General features: G+C 39.4%; 1 protein-coding gene across 13 annotated transcripts in view; it reads left to right on the top strand.

The window, feature by feature from the left end:
* Positions 1–26,418, top strand: part of ZBTB20 (zinc finger and BTB domain containing 20) — a 668,337-nt gene that overhangs the window by 21,820 nt on the left and 620,099 nt on the right. For 11 of the 13 annotated variants that reach the window (XR_005226810.2, XM_043538685.1, XM_007062083.4 and 8 more), the window contains exon 1: positions 14,466–15,211. The exons of 1 other annotated variant lie outside the window; for it this stretch is intronic. The gene's annotated coding sequence lies outside the window, so the exon portion shown is untranslated. Of the gene's footprint in view, positions 1–14,465; positions 15,212–26,418 lie in introns of those variants that run through there. One more of the 13 variants, XR_005226808.2, reaches the window with a different exon arrangement.

The raw sequence follows: 26,418 nt of genomic DNA, 5'->3' as shown, positions 1-26,418 counted from the left end.
GGAGAGAGGGAGTGAAGCACCTGCCGCTGAAGACGCAGACGTGCCGCCCCAATCACGGACAGAGTGCCGCCCCTTTCTATTGGCCGCCCCAGGCACCTGCTTCCTTCTCTGGTGCCTGGAGCTGGCGCTGGGCGATACTGTGGATTTACCAGGCAGCAAGTATATCATATTGTTAATACTTGGAGTACAAAATTTCCCATGTCGGGGAGACTAAGTGCAGTCAAGGACACAGTAGACTTTTCAAAAGTTCCCCATGTGCTGAGATGCCTTACAGTCCCTCTGTGAGTGGCCTAGCAAACACCACATGTGAAATATAAATATGTAGAGACTTGAAAGTGGAATGAGATTCCGCCCCTTTGAGTTAATTTTATAGTATGCCACATCCAAGGGTTGAGTGTGTGTTGGATCTAATGCTAGTTGAATTGTGCGGCAGTTATTAAATTCAGTATGTACTGGAGACACAACAGGGCCTAAAGGGAGACGTGAGAAAGGAGAATAATATGGTGGAAATATTATATTTCAGTGATTTTTTTTTAAAGAAAGATTGAAGTTTAAACCCATTGACTGTTTGTTTTCTTCAGTCAAAGTGCAAGAATGAGCTCCTGTTGTCATGCTGAGTCAGTCACTGTGACTCACTTTATTGGTCTCCAAATTGTCCAGCCTTCATCAAAACTGGATTACATAGTGTTTATTTTCCTTTTCTTCTTTTTCTTTTCATGTATAATATTAATAGATACACAAATCAATCTATATCACTTTCTTTCCTCATTTACTTTTATTTTATTTTTTACATTGTAAAATTAGCAATGATGCACAATTTACCAAAGATGTATATAATCCTGGGTTTGACTTGAAATTCTACAGAAATTACAAACTTTCTCTGTTATATATTTTTCTCAGTTAAAAAGTAATTTAAGCCCATCTTTTACTACTAAATAAATGAAAGTCTTTTAGGCCCAGAGCCCCAAAGGTATTTTAGGCTTGTTTTAATTAAATAAACCTTGACACAACCTACTTTGTAAATATTGATTTAGGATAGATTTAGGTTTTCAGGGTATAAGAAAGGCAAGGAATATGTTTGATCAATCTCTTCATCTTTTTCTGGGTTTTACCCCTTACCTTTCTGGTTGGGATCAGTCATGTCAGCTAAGAAATTGAAAGATTCCAAAGGGCCATTGAATAACTTTTTATTTTGTCCTTCTGTGGTTTTAGTTCTTTGTTAATTAGATCAAACCACACTTCCACTGAGGTTCCAACCATAGTATCATTGGCCTGTAATCTAAGTCTTTTGTAAATGTAGTGCCTCTCTTTAAAGTTTCTTGCTGTATATCATGCAGGCTGTGTTTTGATCAAAATCCTCCTTGTCAGTGCAAATTTCACCATACTTGTAACTTGATGCAAATGTGGAGGCACATTTTCCTGAGAGTTGTTACTGGGGAATGGGGGCATCGGTCCTCTCTTTTTGCTCAGTCAGTTAGGTAGATGGTGGTTTCTGAAGAATTTTTAACTTCCACAATGTAATTTATGACTCTTAGATTTTTTTCTCTCTCGATGTTGAAATACAGTAGGGAACATCAAAAGTCTAAAGGATTGCACTTGAGAAATTCTCTCTTCTTTTCATCTTATTTCTGTTGTCTGAGCAAATAGCAAAGATCTCCTTGTCATGCTTTCCCCTGCATTCTTGGATGCCGTCTTCAGCAACTTCATCACAATATTTGTGCTTTTAATTTCTGATGTAGAATTCGGTGTTATGCAATAGCACATATTTCCCTGTGTGGATGCTTTAGCCATTATTAGGTAACTTGTTTTATTCAGCTAGCCATCTTGCATTAATGTCATTGTTGATTCTTTTAGTTCTCCCTTTAATTCCTTCCCCCCCCCCCCCCCCATTATTTCATTTGGAGCATCTGGTAGTGGACCTGCAAGTTTAATGCTGTCTGATGCAGTGCTTCAGTCAGTTTTTTAAATTGCTCCAGTGAAGGCAATGTTAATATAAAATAAGATTGCATATTTCTTATGAAGTTCAAGTTGTTTTTATGGCATAATCACTTACTGATCTTTGCAATTGTTGGGGTGTTGAAGACAAACTAAGATAGCTGATGTTGAAAAGTTAGTAGGAGGGTTGGGCTTAAATTGACTTTGCAGCTACGTTTCAATGATGATGATAGCACTGAAAATCACTTTCGGGATCATCAAACTCATCAAAGGTATATCTGATCTTCGAGGATCTGAAGAAGCAAATTTTCTGCACTTTTTGAGATGAGCATAAATCTGTCCTATCTTGCTCATTAACACTTCTTGACAATGTTTACATGTTACTTTACAAGAATTATCTCTTTTCATTATGTCAGTCCGTTCAGACACTTGTTTCCTATCACTTCCTTTAACTTTAAACATGATGAGTCCATTCCATACACTAATTTTGGTAATCTTTAAACCCTGAACACAGTTTGTAGCACTGATCAGAATCTTTCTTATTGACTACAGTTAGAATGAGAAACAATTGTCTAGTGAATTCAGTGCTGTGAAGAATGAAAAGTGAGATGAGCTAGCTAGCTTTCTATAGAACCTCACTATCACATGTCCTTGCCGTGTACCAAAAGTTTCTAGATCCTTGAAAACCAAGCAGTCATACCTGTTCACATCTACACCCATTAGCCTATCCACAACATCCAGTGACAAATGGTTCTGTTCACTATCCATATATCTCTCTCCAATCATCAGTGACCCCATTCATTCCCACATAGGCTTCTATGCAATTCGATAAATTTTTTACTATTTCCTAAAAGGAACAAAAATCCTGTTGTTCTCATCATTTCTCTATTAACTTTTTAGAATGGTTATTTTTTTTTCGCTCACAGATTAAAATTGGAGCCAAATGTTTCTAGTATCAAAATGCTTTCTAATATATGTTATGTTCATATCAATGCTTCAGAGTGACAGGCATTAAAAAAAGAGAAAATTTGCAATAATCCCATTTGGGTTGTTGTTATATATGAAAATATATCTCAAATACAAATGTATATCACATTCCTTGCTGAACTGGCTATAAATAACAGCAACAAAAATGCACTAATTTATCACTACTTTTACGGTTACATCCCTTTGGACCATCAGATTGTAGAGAAGCATTCTAGAATAATTGTATTGTCTAGAGTTGCAATACTCCTTGTCAGTTTGCATTCTTGCTAGCAGGTTAGATGCAAATCTGATATAACAGAATAAATGTACTGCAGTTTTGCCTGTCATTGCACCATCTCATCAATCCCATCTTTTATTAGGGATTTTTTTAATTGTGTCTCCTTATACCTGCTGTGCATCAGAGGGTTCCATCTTAGAAAGAAAAATGTTTTATGTTATCCAAATTGCACCAATCTTTCTGCCTTCAGTGTTTGACTACTTCTATTCTCATCTGCCATCAGTTCATGTGAAGTTCTTCCAGTTGTCTATTGCTCTTCTTGGCTCTCTTTCATTGATAATAAGATAGCAACTCTCAGACTAAATAGGTGCAAGGTAGTGTGCATGTAGCACCTTTGCTCAAGTAGTGTGGGCTAAGCTTTTGGAGTCAAAGGATCCTGACTGTCCCCTGTACAGCCATGAAGTCCTGCAGTGGAGATGAAGTGACTATGGTGAAGTCATTTGTGGCCACAGACTCATGATATTGGGTAGTGAAGGCAATAATAATTTGCTCATCAATTTTACAGACTCTCTTTGCTGGGGCCCTTAGTATGCCTTCTGTTCTCAGTAATGTCATATTTTTAATCCATGCTCCTGTTAGCTTTAGTTAGAAAGATTGGAAACATATTCTTATACACCCTTAAGGGAAGTTATTTCATGCTTCTTAAGGGGAGCTACTTAGCTTATGCTCTTCTTCCTTATTTTATTTCCCATTCTGTCCTTCTGTTTTTTGATAGATTTCATTCTTTGATCTAACTCATCAATTTTAATAGGAATGTTTTCTGCCTCCTTCTCCTGTGATGTAAAAAATATTAGCATCTCATATGTTTCTTTAGGCACAATAGCAGAGATTTGCAAAGCCATCTCTGGGATTTAGACAACTATCTTCCATTAATTTTAATGGAAGAAGATGGATTTGAAAATCTGTAAATCCTGAGCTGTTTTGATCAATGAGCCTTGTTGAACTGAAGGGAACACCCGTTGCAGGTGAAGATGGGTGAGCTTGAGCCTTGAAAATAGCACTGAGAGCCTGTAAGTCTTTTGCCTTGTTCATGGGCATTTCTTGGTCAGAAAGGAATAGCCTATAAAGTAATCCAAAGATTTTTCAGTGTTCTTAAGTGCCTGTCATCACAAACTCACATAAGTAATTATGTTATGGTTTCTCTCGGAGTTGATGCAATTTGAGTTTCCATTTTTTAAGGCAGAGGCCAGACGGAGCTGACTCTTGGCAGCTTGGTGAGCTGGTGCTTTTGCTTGGGGGCTGCCATCTTGTGCTCTAAAATTAAAGCTGTGATTTAGAAAATAGTAAGCCTCTACCCCTTATGGCCACAAATATAAGCTTTAAAGCGTGACCTGGATGTGAACTGATTCTGTGCTGTCTGCAGACAGCCTGAAATTATAGGTCTGGGAGGTGTGAACTGGGCCATTAACTCTGAAGTCTAATGGTGATCATATAAATGTCATAATTGGTAACTATTTCACTGATTCTCAAAGAACACAAGCAAGAAGAGGGCTGATCATATTTATGAAGATCTTTACAAGTGTGATCACATTTTGGCATCCGTGACTGGTTGGAGCTTGGATTGAGAGTGGAGTTTAAGAAAGTATCGCCCCTTAACTTTGACCAGTGACCCCTGGACTCCCCTTTCCTGTGTTTGTTTTAAATAGTGAATGGATAACTTGAAAAATTCTTATTGATACATTTATCTGCAGTGAGGGTTTACGGTATTTCAGATAGATAAGCAACACTTCCTAATGTCTTTGTGTGTTACAACTTGTGTTTGATTGTTGTGCATTATTTATTTGTTTATTTGAAGCCTGGGAAATCCCAGATTTTGAGCATGAGTTCTGCCTAACTTGTGGCTATGTGTTGTATAGGTTGGAATATATGTGTGGTACTTATATGCTTTATTTGAGAGAACATTAGACCTGAAGAAATGGATGAGATTTTGTTTCCATCTCCTGGCTGCACATGAAGGATGTAAGCCTTAATACTTGTGCAGCTAATGGAGACTTGCCTTTAGCTCAAGTGGGAGCACCATTGTTTTTTAAACTGAAAGTCCTGAGGTCTGTTCTGTTTATGATCCTCAAATGTGTGAGGCTAGGATAGTGTGGTAGAGGTGATGTCCATTAATTCTCAGGCAATTACAAAATTGTTTTGAGTTAGGTCCTTAACCTACTTCCTGCTACCTAATGTAGCAGGTATATCTAGTTAAATGCACACTGATGTCAGATATACAAGTTAGATTCTAATGTTCCATTGACTTCACTGTAAACTGCAGTAAAACTCAGCAGGTGGAATAGGAGGCTGGCAATGTAGCTGTTAATATAAAATGCCTTTTATCAATCTATTACTGAAGGAAATCAATCTATCGAATGCTTTCAGTGTGACCTCAAAGCAGGTGAAATTTGGAAATTAAACAAATTAAAAGCAAAAAACAAAAATGAATGCAACATTATAGTTGATATTTTAAAGACTGAAAGTCAAGAAATTAAGTTAAAGTTCCCCCAGCAATTGCAAACTTAATTGTGCTTAATTCCATAGACTTATTACAATGGAGGTCTCTTATTACGTGATCATAGATCATTTATGCAGTAATAAAAAATGCTGTTGTACACACCAGTATGTATACAACTGAGTGTATTTGCAAAGCCTGACTGGAAGAGCAGTATAGAATATAGTGTAGTTCTTTTCCATTGTATCATTTTGAAAACACTATGACACCTTAACCTGTATTGTATGCTCCTGTAATGAAAGACCTTGTAGTAATGAATACAATGTATGCAAAGGGGAAGAGTTTTCTCTAGGAACCTTGAGCTGGATTTTAATCTCATTTAGACCAGTGATATAACTCTACTGACTTCAGTGGAGTTTCCTCTGATTTTTTTACGGAATCAGGCCTCTGAACTCTGACTCTTGTGTAGCTGAAATCTGAATTAACATAGCCTTTTGATTTTAATTTGCATGGCTTTTAATAATAAAAACCACACTCCCTCTCTCTCCACCAAAAATCATTTCAATTAATATTTAGGTTTTTTTTTAAAATGCACCTCCAAATGGATACTATAAAACAGCTGAACAAACTGTGTTCAAACTATCCAAAAATATTCACCTCCAGGCAAAGAACTAAATTCTAATTGGAACCAGTCTTGCTGCGTTTTTTGTTGAGATCAGGCATGAGATCTTAAGTTTATACAAAATCAAAGAATATTCAGACAAGGACAACCCTTTGCTTTAATGCATCTAGCTATTGCTTCTTCACCAGTGTTTTCTTGTGACTAGACGCTTTAAGGATCATAAGGGCTAAATCCTGCTCACCTACACACACGAAGTCCCACTGAAGTGTGAACAGATGATCAAGATTTGGCCATTAATTTGTTGCATTACTAGTGAAATAGTGAATTCTTCATAAGTTGGTTCAGTGCTTTTGGATGCAGAGGTCTCTAATTCAATTGCTGGAGTGGATTCCTCAGAATAATAATAAGAAAGCTTTTTTTGATAGTTTAATTGGTTAACTTTCTGTGCTCTGCACTGTTACTGGCCACAGCACCCTTTGCAGTGTTTGGTCTGCTGAGGAACAGCAGAAGCAGAGCTCGGGATACTTTTGTACACCTTGGATGTGATTTTGTGCTGTACCTCATAGAGGTGAGGAAAAAGGTGTCTATGCCATGTTTGTGACTTCCTGATTCCAGGCTACCTTGTGGCTGCATGCTGCAGGCCTGTCCAATCGTCAGGGCTAGGTTTCATATGGCAGGCTTATACAGTGCCTGTGCTTGGTAAAATTCTTCCCTGGACAGCTCAGGGATTTATATGGGGCAGCAATCAGCATTGTAGTGGGGCCCAATATTGCTCCTTTTCACTATTGTCATCAACTCTCCCAGTTTTCTCACAAGTGTCGTGATATTTGATGTTTTTCTTAAAGCCCTAGCTCATGGAGTCAAGTGAATATGTGAGCACTCACTTTAGTAAAAGGTAAGTTTCTAGTCCTCCTAGTTCTATACAAAAGCGTGAAAACTTGACCCAAGTGCACTTAAAGCTTCAAAACCCAGAAGTCCAATAATTTTTAGTTTTATGATTTGGGGTTTTGACCTATTAATTTTGAATGCTTGGATTTGACAGTACTGTCTTTTTTTGCCAAGGTCTCCTTTCTACATGGGTATTCTTGTACTTACTCTGTGAAATGGTAAATCTAAAAAAAAAAGTGAATGTATTTATTTATTTTTCTTTCCTTGTTCTGATCCACATCAGAGTCAGTTTTTTCAAAAGAGGCCATTAATATTGGGTGCCTACATATGTGGGCCTGATTTTCTGACATAGTAAGTGCCCACAGCTCTCATTGATTTCAGCTGGAATTGTGGATGCTCAACAACTTTGAAAATCGGATCCTCATTGTCTCAAATTTGACATCCAAAATGAATGACCACTTTTGAAAATGTTGGCCCAACTGTTTTTCATGTGACTTGGGTGTAGGCTTACAGACTATTGAGAAAAAACTCCCTCACTTACACAAGGGGAATCAAAATCCTAGCCTCCGAAGCCTTTGCTCGTGATGTGTCTCTCTTGTTTTTTTGCACACTTAGGGTCAGTTCCTAAGCTGCTACAAATTAGTGCAGCTCCACTGAAGGATCTGGCCCATAGTCATTAGGCAATTGCAATAGAGAATAGTGTTCATTATAATTTGATGTGAATACAGTAAGAATATGATAACTCTATACCTACTTAGGAGTCCATGGTTTTCACTACGTTCTATGCAATGGCCACCTGAAACCTCTGAGTGACAATAAGGACAGGCTGCACAGGCCCTACTACTTGAGCCAAAGGAGAATCTCTAATAGTAGTATAGAACCTCTGACACAAAGTTAAGCAATTCAGAATCTATCCAGGAGAAGACAGTGGTCAATGCACGTACTAACCAGTTCATTATAGTGTTTTCCTTTTTAAAAAATAGAATATTTTTAGTTTGTAAAACCACTTCATAGTCTAATTCTGTGCCTCCCAGAGGGTATTTATAATTGAATCATGGGGTGTCTCATTCTTGTTCCAGATGGCAAGAGGACTGCTCGAATTTCATAGTCCTTTAAATGTTGCCTGAAATGCCACGAGGTACCCTATAATTCAATTATAGGTAGCCTTTGGGAACCATATAATTATATAACTAAGGGTGCCTTGCACAATGGACTAGGCTATGTAACAAGATCCCATTGCATTGTAACTGTACTGCGTGGGAGTGGGTCTTATACAGTAGCTGAACAGCTAAATTGGTCATGAATTGTCCACTGGTGCAAATAAAGGTAATGTCCAGCACCCCATAAACTTAGCCAATGGGCAGAAAAACCAGATGCATAATTAGATAGTGGATGCTACGGGCTTTACTAGGTGCCAATAATTGTAGCACAATAAAGGGACCGAGGAGATTTATTTATTTAAAAAAATTAAAGAAATGAGGACCCCAAGTGTGTGTGTGTTTAGTGTCGAGGGGCGGGGAATAGAGCATATTCATTGTATTGTTCTCTGATCTGGTAGTGTAGTAAAGTGTCATTTTGTTGTGAAGTTGCATCTTCACTTGTCATCACTCCGGGTTTGTCTACATTAGGGCTTTCTGCACTGATGTAAGGTTTACTGGTGCAGCCCCCAGCATAGATGCACGACACCCATTGAAACAGTGGGGATTTGCACTGATAGAGCTACCCAGGTGCAAAAATCCCTAATGAAAACTAGCTTTCAGTGATTCTGAGAGTCACAACTCTCTGTCATAACAGTACACCGTATCTTCTTTTAGAGGAGCAATGTCACCTCACAGTGGTGATGCAAATATACACATCATCCTGACATATGGATGCCATCATCATGCAGTGAGGTCACGTGATAGCAAAGGATCATCATATAGGATGTGGGTTATGATGCAGTGATACTACATTATGACTTGGACCCAGATCCTCAGTTAGTGTAAATTGGCATAGCACCATTGAAGTTAACGGAGCTATGTCACTTTCCCCCAGTTTAGGATCTGGTCCATAATATTTGACAGGACACTTGATTAAATAATATTAGGAGAAGTCAGCAACAGTTTAGAGGCTGTGACTCCACTCTTGTCAATGGACTGGGTTAATTGAGATCCTGTTTCTGATACAAAGAGGGTGTGTACTCTAATGGTTTGAGTATGGGACTGGGAGTCCAACATCTGAGTTATGGTCTCAGTGAGCAATTTGCTCTTTTTGCCTCCATTTTGCTGTGTGTAAAATGGGAATAATAACAGCCCTCCTAACCGAGGGAGTGGTAAGGTTAGATTCATTAGTGTCTTGTAATGCATTGTGAGATCTGTGGATGAAAGCTGCTGTATTAGTAGAAAGTGTTATTTTGTTGAAGTGGGTCTGGCTTTCAGTAACGACTACTGAGATGGGAGAACTATTGAGATGCTGTGCATTGTGCAGCACACCAAAAGCACATTGTAATTCTCTTCTTCTGTCTTCAGTGCATCCTCAACAGCAGTTCTGCAGGGATAAGAAGTATTTGCAAAGTCCTTTTAGATTTTTGTTGACCCCTGCTGATATAAATTAAACACACTGTCCTCTTGTTATCCTCAAGTTTAGAAAACCTGTTTTTTAATCACTTCATACAGGTATCTAATTTGAATTGGGCTACTGAACTGCAGGGCTCTTGTGCTTTTTTAATTGGCATCTTCCTCATTATATTTGAACAAAGTTGCACACACACTGCAGGACATTGATAGAGACAATTGAATCACCAATCCTGACTGTATGGTAGCAGGATGGTGTGATGCACCCTGGGAGTCCAGGAGACCTGGCTATGCTGTGGCAGGGGCTAACTAGAAGTAATAGGGTTCAGACATATTGTTCTTAGTGCTTCTAGGGTCTGTCTATATTAAATGAAAGAGTGCTGCAACAAACAAACTTGTAACACCTTGTATAGCACCTTGTGTCAACTCACAGAAGCAATTGTACTAGTTGGTTGCAATGCCTGGGACGAGATCTTTCACTCAGGACCAGCTGAAGCAGTATAGCCTACCTACAGCAGCCAAAATGAGACCCCAAGTGTTGTGGCTGCTCTGGGTCAGTTGCATTTGGAAATTGCCCAAAAGCTCCTATTCCCAGGAGCAATGCTGGGCATTCTGGTAAAAAGTGCTTCAGAGAAGTACGAGGATGCACTGCTGCAGTTGCAGTTGTCAGTGCGACATATTAAAAAGAGACGTTCTGACATATCACAAGGATGAGCAAGACAACCAGATAATTCATGGAGCCGATATCCCTGGATCAGTGTCCTCACTTCGAGTTCAATTCTGCTTCAGTCAAAATAACTGATAAAACTCCTATTGATTTAAATGGGAGCAGGATTATACCTTTAGTCATAGTTCTAGCATGCTATGCCTCCTGTTCCAACTGTTGCTGCTTAGAAGAGGTGTCCTAACATACCATGACAGTGAGCATGGGAGTATGAAATAGAAAAGGGATTTAAAAGGAGAGAACTGAGGAACATACCATAGAACATATTCTTTGACACTGAAGTATGCTCTTTCCATCACCGACTGCCTGCCATGCAGAATGTTGTCCTTTGTAAGCAAAGAAACTTTCACAGCAACATCGGTTCTGGTGGGTTCGCCCAATCTTCCCCTTATTAACGAAGATCAGCAAGTTCTTAGGGCTTCTGCAGCTCCTTCAAAGAACTGTAGATGGGGCCCCTGCTGTGTGCATCACTGTGATTCCTTACCCACCTTTAGGAGCCTGTCATTATTTCATTAATTTTAAGGCTTTATTGGAGATACCATCCTCCTGCAGCTGCTTAGTTTGCAGCTCCCCAGAAAACCCAGCCCTGGACGGGAAAGGCAACAGAGATTAAGGAGGAGAGAAGGATAGAGCATTATGTACTGGTTAGAGCACCAGCCTGGAAGTCAGGACTTCCAGATTCTTTTCACAGCTTTGCCACTGATTTTTTAGGTGACTTAGCTCAGCATTTTCAAATTTGTAGGCTTAAAGTTGGACAGCTAAAATAAATGGCCTAATTTTCAGATGTGCTCAGCACCTGCAGCTCCCACTTTCTTCATTTGAAGCTGTTGGTTCTCAGCAGCTCTGAAAATCAGCCTATTTTTATTTAGGTACCAAAAAAATGGATTTAGATGCCTAATGTTATAAATGTATAAATTGAATGTAATACATTTTTCTCTCAACTTCCATAAACCATATGGAGTTACACCAGGGATGAATATGACTCTCTGTCCTTTCTAAAATGGGAATAATAGTACTTCACTATATCCCGGGAGGGTTGTAAGGCTAAATCAACTAATGTTTGTAAAGTATCTTGAGATCTTCTGATGGAAGCCACCACACAAGCATAAAGGATTGTTATTGTCTTCTAGTTATCACTCTATCATCTTAATTTCAGACTCATGGGGCCTGATTCCCCAGAGCCTTGCATCTTGTGCTATCATTTATACATTTGCAAAACACCACCAATCAAAATCCTCCATTCACATATACCGCTGGTAGTGTTTTTGGATAGGTTTAAATAGCCAGCTGCATGACTTACAAGATAGTGGAAAATCAGGCTCATGGTTTCTGTGTTGTACCTCAGTTAGGCTGAGATCCCAGTGGTCAGGGAGGGAGACCTTGCCTGTTTTCCGATGCATGTGAATCATGATTGTGATATTAACACTAGTGAATCAAGATAGCTTGCTCCTTTTCCATGTGCGGTTTGCTGGAGGGGACAGAATTTACAGGGCTGTGTGGTGTTGTGGTAGCAGCGTATTTTAGCCCCAGGGATCTGCAAAGTCTGCATCTTTTTCTCCTCAGTTGCCACTACTTACAGTGCCCCCCACATCTCCTAACTATTTCTACTCAAGGGGAGAGATATACACCACATCTGCCAGCTGTCTCTGCCTTCAGCCCACCACCATTACAACCAGGCACACAACTGCCTATGCCCCCAGGGACACCATTTCCCACATACTCTTAGTTGCCTCGGCCTGCGGGGAAAGCTTCCAAATTGCCTCTGCACGGGGAAGATAACTAACAGATTCTTCTTGATTCTTACTCTGGTTTCTCGGACAGTTTTAGCAGATTTTTGCTTTAAGATTTGGTAGAGATGGGCCTGTGTTGCAAAGTTTGGATCGAGAGCTGAACTTTTCCAGATTCCCAGCAGGTGTCTCATTGGAAAGATGGGGTAGTTTGGATCCATCTTATAAAGGATCCCAGGTTAAGAAGTTGAAATCCGGATCTCAGCTTCCCTACGGTTTGAGGGGACTCAGATACAGAGCTGAATTTTGCAAAGATTCAGGAAGCTCACTTCCAGTTCAGCTCAAGATGCAATCTCTTTCATATCTTGAGAAAGTTTGGACCCGGCTCTCTGGTTTATATGAGACTCCAAACACCCTCAAAGCTTTAGGGAGTTCAGATCGGATATTGTGGTTCTGATCTAGATCAAGACTTCAGTCAAATTTTCATGGTTTGTTTCTGGGGCTTCTGTTCAGACCTGGATCTGAACATTCCCAAAGCTAGAGGGGAATCAAATCCAGCTCTTCAGTTCTTATCCAGATCCAAACTTCCCCAGTGCTTGAGGGAAATTGATCTGTTTTTCCAATTTGGATACAGATCTGAAATACTAAAAAGATTGCAGTAAGTTCTAGATCTAGTTCTGATTAAGATCTAAACTTCCATCAGCTTGAGAGGGTTTGGATCCAATTCTCTGGTATTGAGCCAAATCTGAACTTCCCCAGAGCTTAAGGGTTTGGATCCAGTTCTCTGGTTCAGAGCCAAATCTGAACTTTCCCAAAGCTTAAGAGGTTCAGATTCAATTTTAGGGTCTTAATTTAGATCTAAACTTCCTTAAGCTTGAGGGGCTCAGATCTGGTTCTCTGGTTCAGATCCAAGTTAGAATTTCTCCAAAACATGACTGGGGTTAAGATCTCTTTTCTGATTTGAATCCACTGTACATAGATGAGAGTGAACCAAGAAGTTCAGATCTGTATCCAATTACAGTTGCACCCAATATTAAGGGCTGTTTATGTCTGATGTCCTGAATTGGATCTCTATCTATATTTTTGGATTTGAATCTCAGGGACTACCAAGGTGATATGAAATGTATAGGTGTATACAAACCCCTGTGAACTTCAGATGCTAAGTTTCACATAGGTCAACTCCATGCTTATCAAAAAGAAAAAGAGTACTTGTGGCACCTTAGAGACTAACCAATTTGTTTGAGCATAAGCTTTCGTGAGCTACAGCTCACTTCATTGGATGCATACTGTGGAAAGTACAGAAGATCTTTTTATACACACAAACCATGAAAAAATGGGTTTTTACCACTACAAAAGGTTTTCTCTCCCCCTGGTAATAGCTTATCAGCAGGAGAGTGGGGTGGGGGGAGAGAAAACCTTTTGTAGTGGTAAACACCCATTTTTTCATGGTTTGTGTGTATAAAAAGATCTTCTGTGCTTTCCACAGTATGCATTGGATGAAGTGAGCTGTAGCTCACGAAAGCTTATGCTCAGATAAATTGGTTAGTCTCTAAGGTGCCACAAGTACTCCTTTTCTTTTTGCGAATACAGACTAACACAGCTGTTACTCTGAAACCTGTCATGCTTATCAGTAAATCTCCTGAACTTAGCTTCTATATTCTTCCTCGTAATGATAATGATACTTTATCTTTCTATGTTCCTCTGAGGGCCAAAGCAAATTAATCCTCACAGCTCTCTTGGGAGGAGAGTAATTATTACTTAGATGCATTTTACAGATGGGGAAACTGAGGCAGAGATGAAGTGACATATCCATAGCCAGAGAGTAAATCAGTGGCAGAGCCACAATTAGAGGCCTCTTCATGCCCAGTCCCCTGTCATAACTACAAGACCATATTTCCTCTCCAATAGTATATGTTCTTGAAGTCCAGGAAAACAAAAGAAATATTAGGGCCAGCATGTAGAATTGATGTAAACCATATATTTTCTCTAGATGTGGCAGATTTTTTTTGTAATATCTGAGTTTTCTGTAGACATAAGCAGTCTATTGCTTCTTCCCCATTTCTTCTCCTCCCCCCCCCCCGTGGGAAAAATGGGGGTGGGGGTGTATGCTTCAGCCCAGACCTTTATTTTAAATAACCTTGGCCTGGTTGCCATTGGAAAAAGATTTCTTTACTTGAGGGATTTATTTCTGTCCTTGCAACGCTATGTACTATATGCATTGCACCTGTTCAGACATAAGCACAGTTCATTATTATAGCTGTAGGGGCAGAAGCTTACTAATACATATATATTGGGGGGACAGAATGTTGGGGAGAACTGCCCTCTCTTTTTTAGTTTGCTTACTGAGCAACCTCTTGAACAGACTGCCTCCTCCAGATCAGTTTTCCCTGCTCCCCTATTGTCTGGGGAAACCTGTCTTCTGGAGCTTCGTTCTTGAAAGATCTCATGACTTTAAAATCATCAGTGGGCTTTGTGTAGCCTGCCTGTCAAAAGAGATATGTTTACACCTTCCCTGCATGTGTTAAAGCTATAAGGTTACAGAGGAGAATGGCTGATACATTTCAGTGTTTCATGCTAATATGCACAAAATGTATTTATGATAATTACATGGACTGTCTGAAACAATGCATTCCAACATTCTGTAACATAAATAAGAAAGGTGGAGCCAGCTGGCTGTAAACAGTTTATTTGCCAGCAATCCTGATCTGCACTATATACCTTTTTTACACTGTCTCAGTCTGGCAGTATTGAACCTGTTGCTGCATTAGCCGAGTTGTATTTTGCTAGATAGGGGAAGGAGGGTTGTCTGCTGTCTGGTAGGAGGGCTTTGTCTGTGTGTGCCTTTCTCTCTCTCTCCCTCTCACACTGTCGCTTGCTCTCTCTCTCTCTCTCTCACTCCCTTTCCCGTCTCTGTGGTTTGTAAGGTAGGTTGCAGTGTGTGTATATACACAACATCAAGAGCAGGAAAATGGACTCATTAGGGAGGCAGGCAGTCATTACCACTCACACTGTACTTCCAGGGAGACAGCGACTATGAGGAGACAAACTGAGGACTGGGGAACAAGGTAGGCCAGTCAACTTTTATAAAAAAAAAAAAATCCTGCTCCCCCCAGCCCCGTGACACTTCTTTATTCTTTCACCCCCACCCTCTCGATTTTTAATATAGAGATGTAAGTTTGTCAAACCCTTTTGCGAGCTTAAAATTTGGAACATCTATAGAAGGCCTTAGCCTTTACAAATGTTTTTTCCCCTTCTACTTATTTCAGGGTGTGCCCCCTTATGATTCACTTTAATTACTTTTTTTTTTAACATCAATGAAGGAAACAAATATGTTTGTTTTCCAACACTAGTTCCAAGTAAATCAATATCTTTCACTCTTTTAAAACAGCCCTCTCCGTATGTCTGTGGGTCTCTGCTTTTTCTTTTCTGTTTATGCAGTTCCATCTGTCCGTCCATATATCATGTTCTCCTTATTTACTGCTAAATGGGTTTTTGTTAGTATTTGCCAATGAGTTTTAGCTGTATTGCCGGTGACCAGGTTTAACTGTGACTCTTGTTCTGTTTTATATTTACTATAAGTTTAAAGTCCATGTTTATTGTACATTAAATAAAAACAGAAAGCAGGTTCCACTCTTTCTGCCAGGATTTTTATTTTAAAAATTTGGGGGGAGAGGGGGAAGGGAGAAGGGGAGGTGAATTTAATTATCGTACATGTACTTTTCCCTGATGGATTTTTTAAAGCATTTATTTTAATTTTTTAACTCTTTATTTTACTTAAGAGGGAGTGGGAGATATATTCAAACTTTTATGTTGCTGATTTAATGTAACATCATAGAGGCAGGACTGGGTTAATATGAATTCAAACTTTCTAAGAGGGAGTTTGTATCTTTGATTGCCCTCCCCCCTTTATACATGGTTGTGCTTGTGTTTCAGTATGTGTATTTGGAGGGGGGAGGTAGATATCCTTTTACAGTGGAAACAATTTATGAAATCTTTTAAGCCATTTTGTCTAGAAACAGTAACTATTTATTTACCATATTTTCATTCCATAAATAACCTTTGTATATGTTATTTCAAACACAGAGTGTGTCTGTGGATTAATTATTATTATTTTTCTGGGTTTGTGTTGCGTTTCATAGCCCATTTAACATTGCTGAGTTTTTCAGGCTAGCCTTATCATGGGTTCTAAAGGCTGGTTGAACAGATCCATTCGAAATGGGCTTTTTATCTGAGCTCTTGTCAGTGCTGTCGGAGAGTAAAACTGCTACTCTATTGGTAAAAAAAAATTAAGACAGATAGTGAGTGGACGTGAGTTATATAAAACATTCCGGAGAATCCATGAGTAATTATAGAAAATGGACGCTGATCAGTGGAGATCTCTTGACAATAACAATCACCTTTTTAAATAGCAAATTATTTAATAGTAAGAGGCAGACGATTTAAAAAAAAATCTATTAGGCCTTTCCGATAACACATGTCCATAAAGCAATATTCCTAGCCCACTTGGGATTGTACAGGAGATTCTTCAACACATTACCAGGGTTCAAATCTTGTGAAATGTTTATTAAAAATTCACTGTTTCAGGACAGTAGACAACTTTTGGTACCAACAGGTTTATGTTTTGTATTTTTACATCCTGTATCTTGTAACTCTCTCATCTCAACAAAAGTGATTCCGCACTGGACAAACCAAGTCAGTTTAAATCCAAAACAGCAAATAATCAACTGGCTGTGTAGATACAGAACCCATTCACTGTGTCTTATTAGTTTTTTTTCCAGGGCCTAAGTGGAACTTTACAGTGGCTTTCTGTAGGATTTTGTCAAGATTCGGTAGTCCATCTGTTAGTTCAGGAATGAAATTTAGTGTTTTCCACTCCCTTTCCTGCCTCTTTTTAACTCAGGCTACTAATTAACATTTGGTCGACAAACTTTAACTCTTTTTATTGCTACAAAGTACATGTCACTGTAGTAAAATATTCCCCCGTCCCCCTAATCTCAAACCTTGAAACTCTGATTTGAGCATATAGGGAGCTGAAGTATTTCCAAAAATTAAGGACTCTCAAATGGGGGAACATTTGATGCCATTTTTGGGGGGTTAACCTGGAGGGATGGAGCTGGAATATTAGCATTCTCTCTGCCCCCCCCCCCCCCATGAAGTACTGTATGTGTATGCATTTCTAGACACCCGTCACTTTCTTTTGAACCAATACAGGTGTGTATGATCTCTTTCAGCACTGATTTCTATCTGTGTGAGTTTTTGTGAAACTGATGTTGGGACTCCTTAATATATGATTAACAGAAATCATGGTCCTATCCCAACTCTTCCAAATAACTTTAAAAAAGATTACAAAATATCAATTAATTTTATGGAAACCCCAGGAAAAAAGAATTGCCTAGTGAGAGAAGCAGAATGTATGAAACATTTTTTATCATCCAGCAGGAAGAAAAAAAAATTAAATCCTTTTTAAAAAATACTTTGCCATTAAAATGATTTAATTCTCTGTGAACCAAAGTATTTTCTATCAAAAGGCTCAGCTCTGTCTATGGCACAAAGTCTATTTGCAATGTGTATACAAAAGCAAAGGGGAGAGTGTGCCTAAGTAAACTTAAAGCCAGCATATGATGCTGTAGTTGGAACTCCAAAAGCCAAAAGTCTTTTGGCACAGGGGTGTATAACAGAGTTGGAAGACCTGACATTAGCCAACCTCAGGTTCTTGTGGGGTCTACATGTTCGAATCCTACCAACCCTTTCAGTCTAACAGAGTAGAACCCTGCCGTGTTGAGTGGGTCTCAGTATGCTTTATTTTAGTGTTGGAGCAGACAGTTATCTAACACACCCACATGAGGAAGTACTCTGGAGCAGTTATTTCATGCTTTGCCATGCCCTGTAGCTAATGCAATTTTGGACTGGATGGTGTGTGTGTATGCCTCTTTAACTCCTGTGAGATCAAAGTGAGTGCTGGATTTTTTAACAGGGCCAAAACATGGGGATACCAGATAGTTAAACCCAAATGCCAAATAAATACCAAGTCTAATTATTTTTAGTACTTGTTTAGGAGGAGAGATAAATATCAATCTTGTTTATTTTGGTATACACAGTTGTTGTAATTTCCTGAGTTGGATATATCATAATAGTAAATATTACTCAGTTTTCCTATTTCCACATTTTCTCCATAGGCCCAGCTTACTCATAAGGGAACAGCTGCAGAACATGTTTAAAAATGTATTATCATTTGTATAAAACTGAGATTTAAATGGAGAATGAGATCCCTGCTATAGAATTCTGTAGGATGGTTTAAAAATCCCATAGATGGGAACTCATATTCTGTTAGATTTTATAGGTTTTAAATGTCATTTCAGGAAACTCCTGCTTAATTTCTACAGCCTGTATTGTGCCATTAGTTTTTAAGCAAAAATATATCAAACAGGGGTTTTGTTTATTAACTGATGGCATGATACGTCCCTATATAATCCAATTTGTTTCGTTCCTATATCATTTTATAGGTCTTTTCCACAATGATGTGTTGGGGAAGATGGCTACTGTTGCGGGGAGTTTACAGATGTGAAAGGGAAATTAATAACTCAAATCTAGCTTCAAGTTATTTAGCTATTTGGGGGGGGAAAAACTTTGACAAAACCTAAGACCCACAGAAGTGGTTCAGAATTCTTTTAAACATTCCATTGGGAACAGTTGTTTTTAAAACAACCTATTGTTCCCTCTGCAGGGTTTGCAACTCAAACCTTGCAGCACTGAGAAACTGATGGTAAACTAAAGTGAAACTGACTTCATTGATTTGCTGTCTGGCTCAAGAAAATTCAGAAAATAAACAAACAGCATCAACGGTATAAAATTGGATTTTTAATATTCTTTCTCCTCTAATAATCCAGGGTTTTATTGGTACTTTTTAACTAAGGTCTAAATTGTGAGGATCTTATGAAATGTTTACTCAATTTTAGCTCAGGCATGCTCTTGTTGATTTATGAAGTTTTGAGTAAGGGGTGAATAAAGTTTGAGTAAAGAGGATTTGCCCCAATTTGGTTTTTAAGTCGACACTATCCCTTGTATTCCTGTTCATTATTTATCTAATTTTAATTTTAATGCTTAGTCCTATAGTAATTATCAAATTCTCCTTTTAGTAGAAATCGGGCTCTTCATAATGATGACTAATTATGTATGTTTGATTTTCTGCGTATACAGGACCTGATAGTACAGTCTTCCCATGTACACTGTGTACATTGCAGTCACTTCAATGGATGTTCTATTTGTATAGGGTTTGCAGGAATGGGCTCATAAGAAAGAACTGAAACATTTGTGGCTAGCAGGGATATGGGTATGTGCTTGTCCCATGGTCTGTGGGCCAGCAGGGACTGAGAGTATTATGGAGTCAGTTTGTCACATACCTCTTCTATGGCCAGTGTAGGATCAGTGTTGATAGATAGCAGGGGGTAGGAATGGAAGGTACATCCAGCTTTCATCGGGGAAGGCTATCTGACTTGGAGCATTTGAGAGTCCTGGATGGAAAATTGGGGTAATGGCAGAAGACTATGCTGAAAAAGAAAATAGTTACTCTCTGACAGCCCTTTGTATGTATTATATGAAATAAACATGGGGCTCTCAATCCAGTTCCTAATGGGCAGATGTCCGTATTACAAAGTCAAATCACAAAAGCCATTGGCACTAGGTGGCAGTGTGAAAAGAAAGGGCAAGGACTAAATGGGCACAAAGACAGAACTCTCATGAGAAGTGGTTCCCTCACCGTCAGGAATAAGCCATGTCATCAGCATAATGTGAAGAAGATTTTATTGCTGCTGCCTGTCTTATACCTGTTCTGTGACTGTCAATCTGGCATTATTCAGCAACTCTGTGTGTGTGTGTAGCTAGATAGGCAGATAGATAGATAGATATGTTAAGAACAGTCCTGCCTAATTCAAACATTGGCACAACTTATAGGGCTTGATTCTCTAGTGTCTTGTACCTTGTGTCATTATTTACACCTGTGCAAAATGAGTGCAAAATATTACCACTGGTGTTTGTGAGTTAGAAGAAAATTATCCTTTGGTAGCATTTTATGCCTAATTTGCACAAGTATAAGAGACAGTGCAAGGTCCCAGGAAGTGGCAAAGCATGTTCATTTTGTCCCTTCGTCGATGTCCCAGCCAGAATTAAATTAGTGGTTATCTAATTTTGTATTTTCAAAGTAGTGAGTTTGGTAAACTCAGGAGTGAAGAAGAAAGAAAACCTGAATGGTAGGCTGTGAATCTGCATGCACCACACTGTATAGTTCCTATAGAAACTTTTGGAGTACTGAAGTATTACCATTCTATAAATTACATAAAGATCATCTGAAAATGTAATGCTCACACAATAAATTTACTTTGGAACTGTGGCACTGCTACTAATGCAAGGGTGGTCTGCCCTTTGATCCTGAGGCAATTCATCATGGGAAATTACCTGCACTCTACTAGAATACTTTTACAGTAAAGTAGTTGCTTTCTAGTCACTTGGTTCCAAGGTGATTAGTGGCTGGGAATGTGATCAGTCCCGTGGAAATATGAACATGGAGTGGGAAAAGTGCTTTGTGGGACCTCACTGTGATCCTTCCAATTGACTGAAAGGAAGTTAATTATAGATGTGTGCCTCAGGGAGTCCTATGTCATTCTCCTTGGCTGGGTAGATGGTGACCATGATGCAGGAATTTGACGATAATGGTTAAGGGGGAATCTTTGAGACTCCAACAGGGATGCTGAGAATCCAGGTAGGAAGTGAGGTAGGGATTGAAAACATATCCATAGGCATGCTTTGTGTGTGTGTGTGTGTGGGGGGGGTGTTAATATTTGACGGTGTGAAGGTCTTTTTTGTTACCTATACCTTAGCCTCAGTTTTTTTCCTTGTTCTTTATTTTAATCTTCTCTTTCAAAGATACAGTTTAAGCACCAAATTGTCCCTTCTGCTCACAGATGAAGGTTACATAAACCCAACAGATCCCTGCTTGGAAACTGGGTTCTGTACTGTTGCTGTGGTACCCATCTCCCCTTCTGTATAACCCTTAGAGTCTCTGGCTCCACCTGTTACACTCCACTGTGTTGGCCCCTAAACTCCTAACAATTTGGTAGATTACTGAATTACAAGAATTGGAGGTGGACGGAATGCTGAGAATTAGAAAACAAATGATTGTTTAGATACCAGGACAAATTGTTTAATTGCTCTTGTGCTCCCTCTGCTGGTTCTATGTCGAACTAACAAATCCTATCCTTGGAGTCATGCCCAAGCCCTCTGTGAGGGTGCAGTACAAAATGGGATGTTAAAAAAGTTGATTTCAAGCTGTTTTGAAATGGACAACATTGGTAGAGAAAAAAAGCTTCATATGAAGAATATGAAAAGCAGTGGATCCTAGAAAAAGTATTTTACATCATTGTTCTTTTAACTTTTGAAACATGCTAACCTGTGATTCTTCCGTCTACCCTTGCTTTGTCATGCTTCTGTGGGACGGGAGTCTTTCTCTGTGTCATTTCCCAAAGTCTGAATTTCTCCCTATTGTTGCTGCTATCACTAAGATATTTCCTACAATGAGGGCTCTATAGAAAAATATTCTTACTGGTGCAACCATTAGTTTCAGCTTAGCTACTGGGAGTAGTGGTGGAAACCTTAGTGTAGATAAGGCTCTGGCAGCTCTTAGTATTTTTACAGCTGCATCAGTTAAATCTGCTCCTCTGCTGAGTACAGCTCTGCTCATCTCATCCTGTTCCATGGCCTGGAAAGCTTCTGTTCTTGTTTAGGGTTCTCTTTAGCCTCTTTTCTCATTGTGATGCCTCCTAATTTGTTTTTTAAGATATAGACTTGTTTGTTTAATGAACTCCCTTCTTAATAGGGACATTTGCTTCCCACTTCATATGTTTTTCACATCCAACACTTCCCACCTTCATAGTATCAAAGGTTTCTGAATGTTAGAGAAGACTGAGTCCTGTGTAAAACCCAGATCTGATTGTAGATTCCCCTGGAAAATCTGGAATGTACTGAAGACTTCTGAAGGGGTGATGAGGTCATACAAGATCCTGCTGCCTTTCCCACCTAAACAGAGTATCGTGACAAAAAGCCTTCTCTCACAGCTACTGACTTTAGTGGGAGTTAACTGTAGAGCTTCTTCAGGACTGGGCCCAAATTGTTAGTCCAGACTTATGGAAGTTTTTGTGGGTGCAAGTCTCATGCTTCCCTTAAAAGTGACTGCTTGGTTGCTCATTGGTTGGAGTGACCCAACCCACATAAAAATCTCATTGTTACTGAATAATTTGAATCTTTGTGGCCAGAGCCCACTTCCTAGACCCCATCCGTTTTTGAAGGGTCAGAAAATAAAAAGAAAACACTCAAACTCAAAACTTCTCCTTGTGGGTTTCCCCCCTTTTTTGGGAGGCCTCCAGCATCATCCTCTTTTATTTCCTTTTCCCAGGCTCCACTTCATAGTCACCCACCTGTCTGGGCCAGAGTTGTAAGAAATTGACCTCCTTGTAGGCAGTCTCAGCAGAGATGTCATGAAGTGAATTGGCCATTGAGAACTGAAGCTACTCTCTGACCCCTGACATGAGGTCAGACATGAGGAACAGTAGCAGGGAATGGTGTGGCGGTAGCTTGCCCTACTGCTGGACCTGCTTTGGGGTTAAACAGAGAATTCGGTGCCCAGGGACATCAATCCGGCCTCTTTCACTAGCACTAAACTAACAAGTATGAAGTTGTCACTGACTCACGGACAAACTGTTTGAATTCCAAGAAGTTTGTTTCGTAATTTCCAGCATTTCATAAAAATGCTGCTTTTTTTTCTTCTCCCAATGACTGCCAAGTTTTGAAAGCTTCAAACTTGCTCCATTTGGAGGGGATTTAAAAAGATACTGACATTTTCTAAACAAGTTGGTTCTTTCTGAGCTGTACAGACAGACTTCAAACCATTTGTCCACCAAGCCAATCCAGCACGCCCTGAAACATTTCATTGCTGTGAAAGCAACTGCTCCTAGATGGTTCAAGTGTTTTCACAGTATGGTCAGCTAAACTGCACTAAATATTGAAGAAAAAACCAATCAAAGAGAAAAATCACACCTTTCCCCTGTTGTAGGGTTTTGCTAAACATATCCAGAAATTAAGACTTCCCCCTCACAGAGGGTTGTGTACCTGTGTCATTGGCCTCCTTTTTATGGCACAGAGCCTGCAAATTAAAACTTTGCTCAGCATTTTCTAGACAATTTTCTTTACTTGCATGCAAAGAAAAAAATGAAGGTTTTTTTGGTCAGCGCAAAACCACAGTTCAGAGTGCAAAGCTGTAATGAGATTATAATGCTACAGGTGGGGTGTATGGGTAAGTAACTTTCTAATAAACACTTCCATGGCATGTGGAGTCAGGAGGCTTGGTTTTTATTCCCAGTTTTGTCACTAATTCCCTATGTAATTCTGAGCAAGTCACTTTCCTCTAAGTGCCTCATTTACTCATCTGTGAAATGGGGATAAAAGTGTTTACCAAACTTTGGGAGGGTGCTTTGAGACCAATGAAGAAGCATTGGGTATAATTTTATTATGATAAGCACTTTTTACCCTCAGACTTGGGCCTCACAACACCTCCCCAAAGGTGCATAGCAACCTTTCCTTCCTTACTTCAGTGGGTTTGCTTTGGTCTTTTGATCTAGTTATTGAGCACTTAGGCTTTTCCAATGTGATTTCAGAAAAGGGCTGGCAGCACAGATCTCATTTGGTCTCTGTCTATAGCTGCCTCAAGTAAAAGAAGCTGTGTTTTGTTTTATTTTGTTTTTTTAATAGATTAAATTGTTTATTTTTACTTTATTAGACAAAGGCCCTGTCTACCCTTGAGTTTTAACTATGTTCGGCAGAGCCACCCTGACACACACACACACACACACGATATATGTATATAAAATATGATTCATGCTAGAAAGGCTCTCATAACATTCCAAATCCCAGTGTCACCTGGGCCTTAGTAGTGTTCTAAAATGGTTCACAAACCCATGTGATAGATTAGGTCTGGATGTAGGCTATACCATATTATGTCTTGGTGTCTCTTATAACATAGTTAGGCCCTGACTACACTAAGATTTGAAAAAAAACAACCATTAGGATGGTAGACTGTGGTTCTGGTTAGACTGCTTCAAACTCCAATGTGATAGTTTCTATTTAAAGAGCTTTTGGGGCAGAGAATATATAGCTCATAGAAAATGAAAGCTTAGTCAGGCTTCCGCCATTTGTGGATCTGGGGGAAAACCTACGGCAAGCATTCCTTGCTGGCATCATAGGGCATTGTTTGCTCCATAGTTAACGTTTCAACTGATTTCCCCTCCAATCCGCAAAGACAGTCAGATCAGTCTCAAAATTTCTAGTTTAATTGGGGGTTCAACTAGAATTTTTCAGGGAGATTTGCAGTGAATTGGATGCAAGGTTCCTCAGATATGACACCCTAAAAATAAAGGCATTAGACACAGTTCCAAAATTCTTCTAACTTTTCTTTCCCACTTCTTAGGAAAAAAACAAAACAAAAAAGAGATAAAACTAACTTTATGGGAACTCCTGTCAGACCTAGTGCGCAGGACCAACATTTAGTTGATGGAAGTCTGATTAAAAAAGTTATTAAAATCCGATTTGGTAATGTTACCAGGGAACACTGGCTGCAACATGGGAAAAGTATACAAATGGGGCAAGATAGGGTAGAGGTTTGGGAAGAATGTGAGCACTAAGAAGGAATGAAAGCTGAGATGCATGCAGTGGGGAAAAGCTGTGTGAAGAAGATGAGGACAAAAAGCCTGAACTTAATGCAAGAAGAGGGGGATAACTTGGTCACAGTGGCAGGAAACATAATTCTACTAGCAGTATTTGATATAAACAGGAGTGGAGTGAGGAGGGATGAGGGCATAACTTTTTCCTTCTATCGCATGGGTAGTGAACTGGACTCATATTCTAACAAATTCAGAGGAGTACAGCCCAAATCCTCAAACGTATTTAGGCACTTAACGCCCACTGATATGGGTCCTATTTTGCCCTGTGTTGCATCAGTATAAAACGGAGTGATTCTGTGGAAGTCGATGGGGTTACAGTGTGCTAACTGAAAGCAGAATATGGCCCTATGTTTCTGTGCTAGAAGCTGAAGTTTGGATTCACTTCAAGCAGAAAAGACCACACATGAGATTCTATAAGTGATTCCTATCGAGCAGCCAGTTTCCTTTAGGATGCTGCTGCTGAGTATGACACCTTCACTACCTTAGATATCAGAGTAACAGCCATGTTAGTCTGTATTCGCAAAAAGAAAAGGAGTACTTGTGGCACCTTAGAGACTAACCAATTTATCTGAGCATGAGCTTTCATGCTCAAATAAATTGGTTAGTCTCTAAGGTGCCACAAGTACTCCTTTTCTTTTCACCTTAGATATCGTTTCTCTAGTGGAAGCATATGTAGGTGTAATATCAAGCTTCTTACCAGATCTTTCTTTGAAATCTTACCTAATGAGGACACCCTTTCAAAGAGATCTGTGCTTAGGATTCCCTGAGAACTCTGAGGCAGATTTTTGAGGGGGCTTGCTTCCGGCTTCTTACTCGACAGAGAAGAACTGTTCATCCTCAGCCAGATTACATGCTGGGGAAACTTGCAAAAGTATTAAAGTCCACAAGAGAGAGCTTTTCTGTGTCAGTCCATATAGGTTCAAGTCAGTGATGCTGGAACTAGAGCTGCTGGAGACCGTGCACACACTGGCTTGAAGTGGTTTCCATCATATACAGGGTTTACAGTTTTGTTCAATTGCTTTCAGCACCCCTACTATAAAAATTATTCCAACACCACTGATTCGAGTTGTACAATCTTCATTTTGTAGCATCAGAATAAGACCATGATCCTAATATGATTCTTTTTGTTGTTCTTGCCAAAGGATCACGTCAGGTTCACCTAAGTTTCACGTGACCTCTTTAGTTAAAGGAGCAACACAGGCACTTCAAAATGGAGAGCAATTATCAGTAGAGTACAGCCAGAGAAGGGAATGACCATGGAGAATATCTGGGCAGTTTAACCAGAGGCAGCTAATGATAACAACAATTTTGCTTTCCATTTCTGTAGAAACTCTTGTCCAAATACCTTGCGCATCACTTTACAAAATTAATGAATTTAGCCTCATATCATCCTGAGGAGATAAGACAATATTGTTATCCCCATTTTGCAAATGGGGAAACTCAGGCAAAAAGAGAGGACTTGAATCATCCACTATTACATAGAGAGTCAGTGGCAGAGCCTGGGATAG

Source organism: Chelonia mydas, chromosome 1, assembly GCF_015237465.2.
Source record: "Chelonia mydas isolate rCheMyd1 chromosome 1, rCheMyd1.pri.v2, whole genome shotgun sequence".
Lineage (NCBI taxonomy): Eukaryota > Metazoa > Chordata > Testudines > Cheloniidae > Chelonia > Chelonia mydas.
The sequence above is the reverse complement of the archived record's forward strand: the minus strand, read 5'-3'. Positions and strand labels throughout refer to the sequence as shown.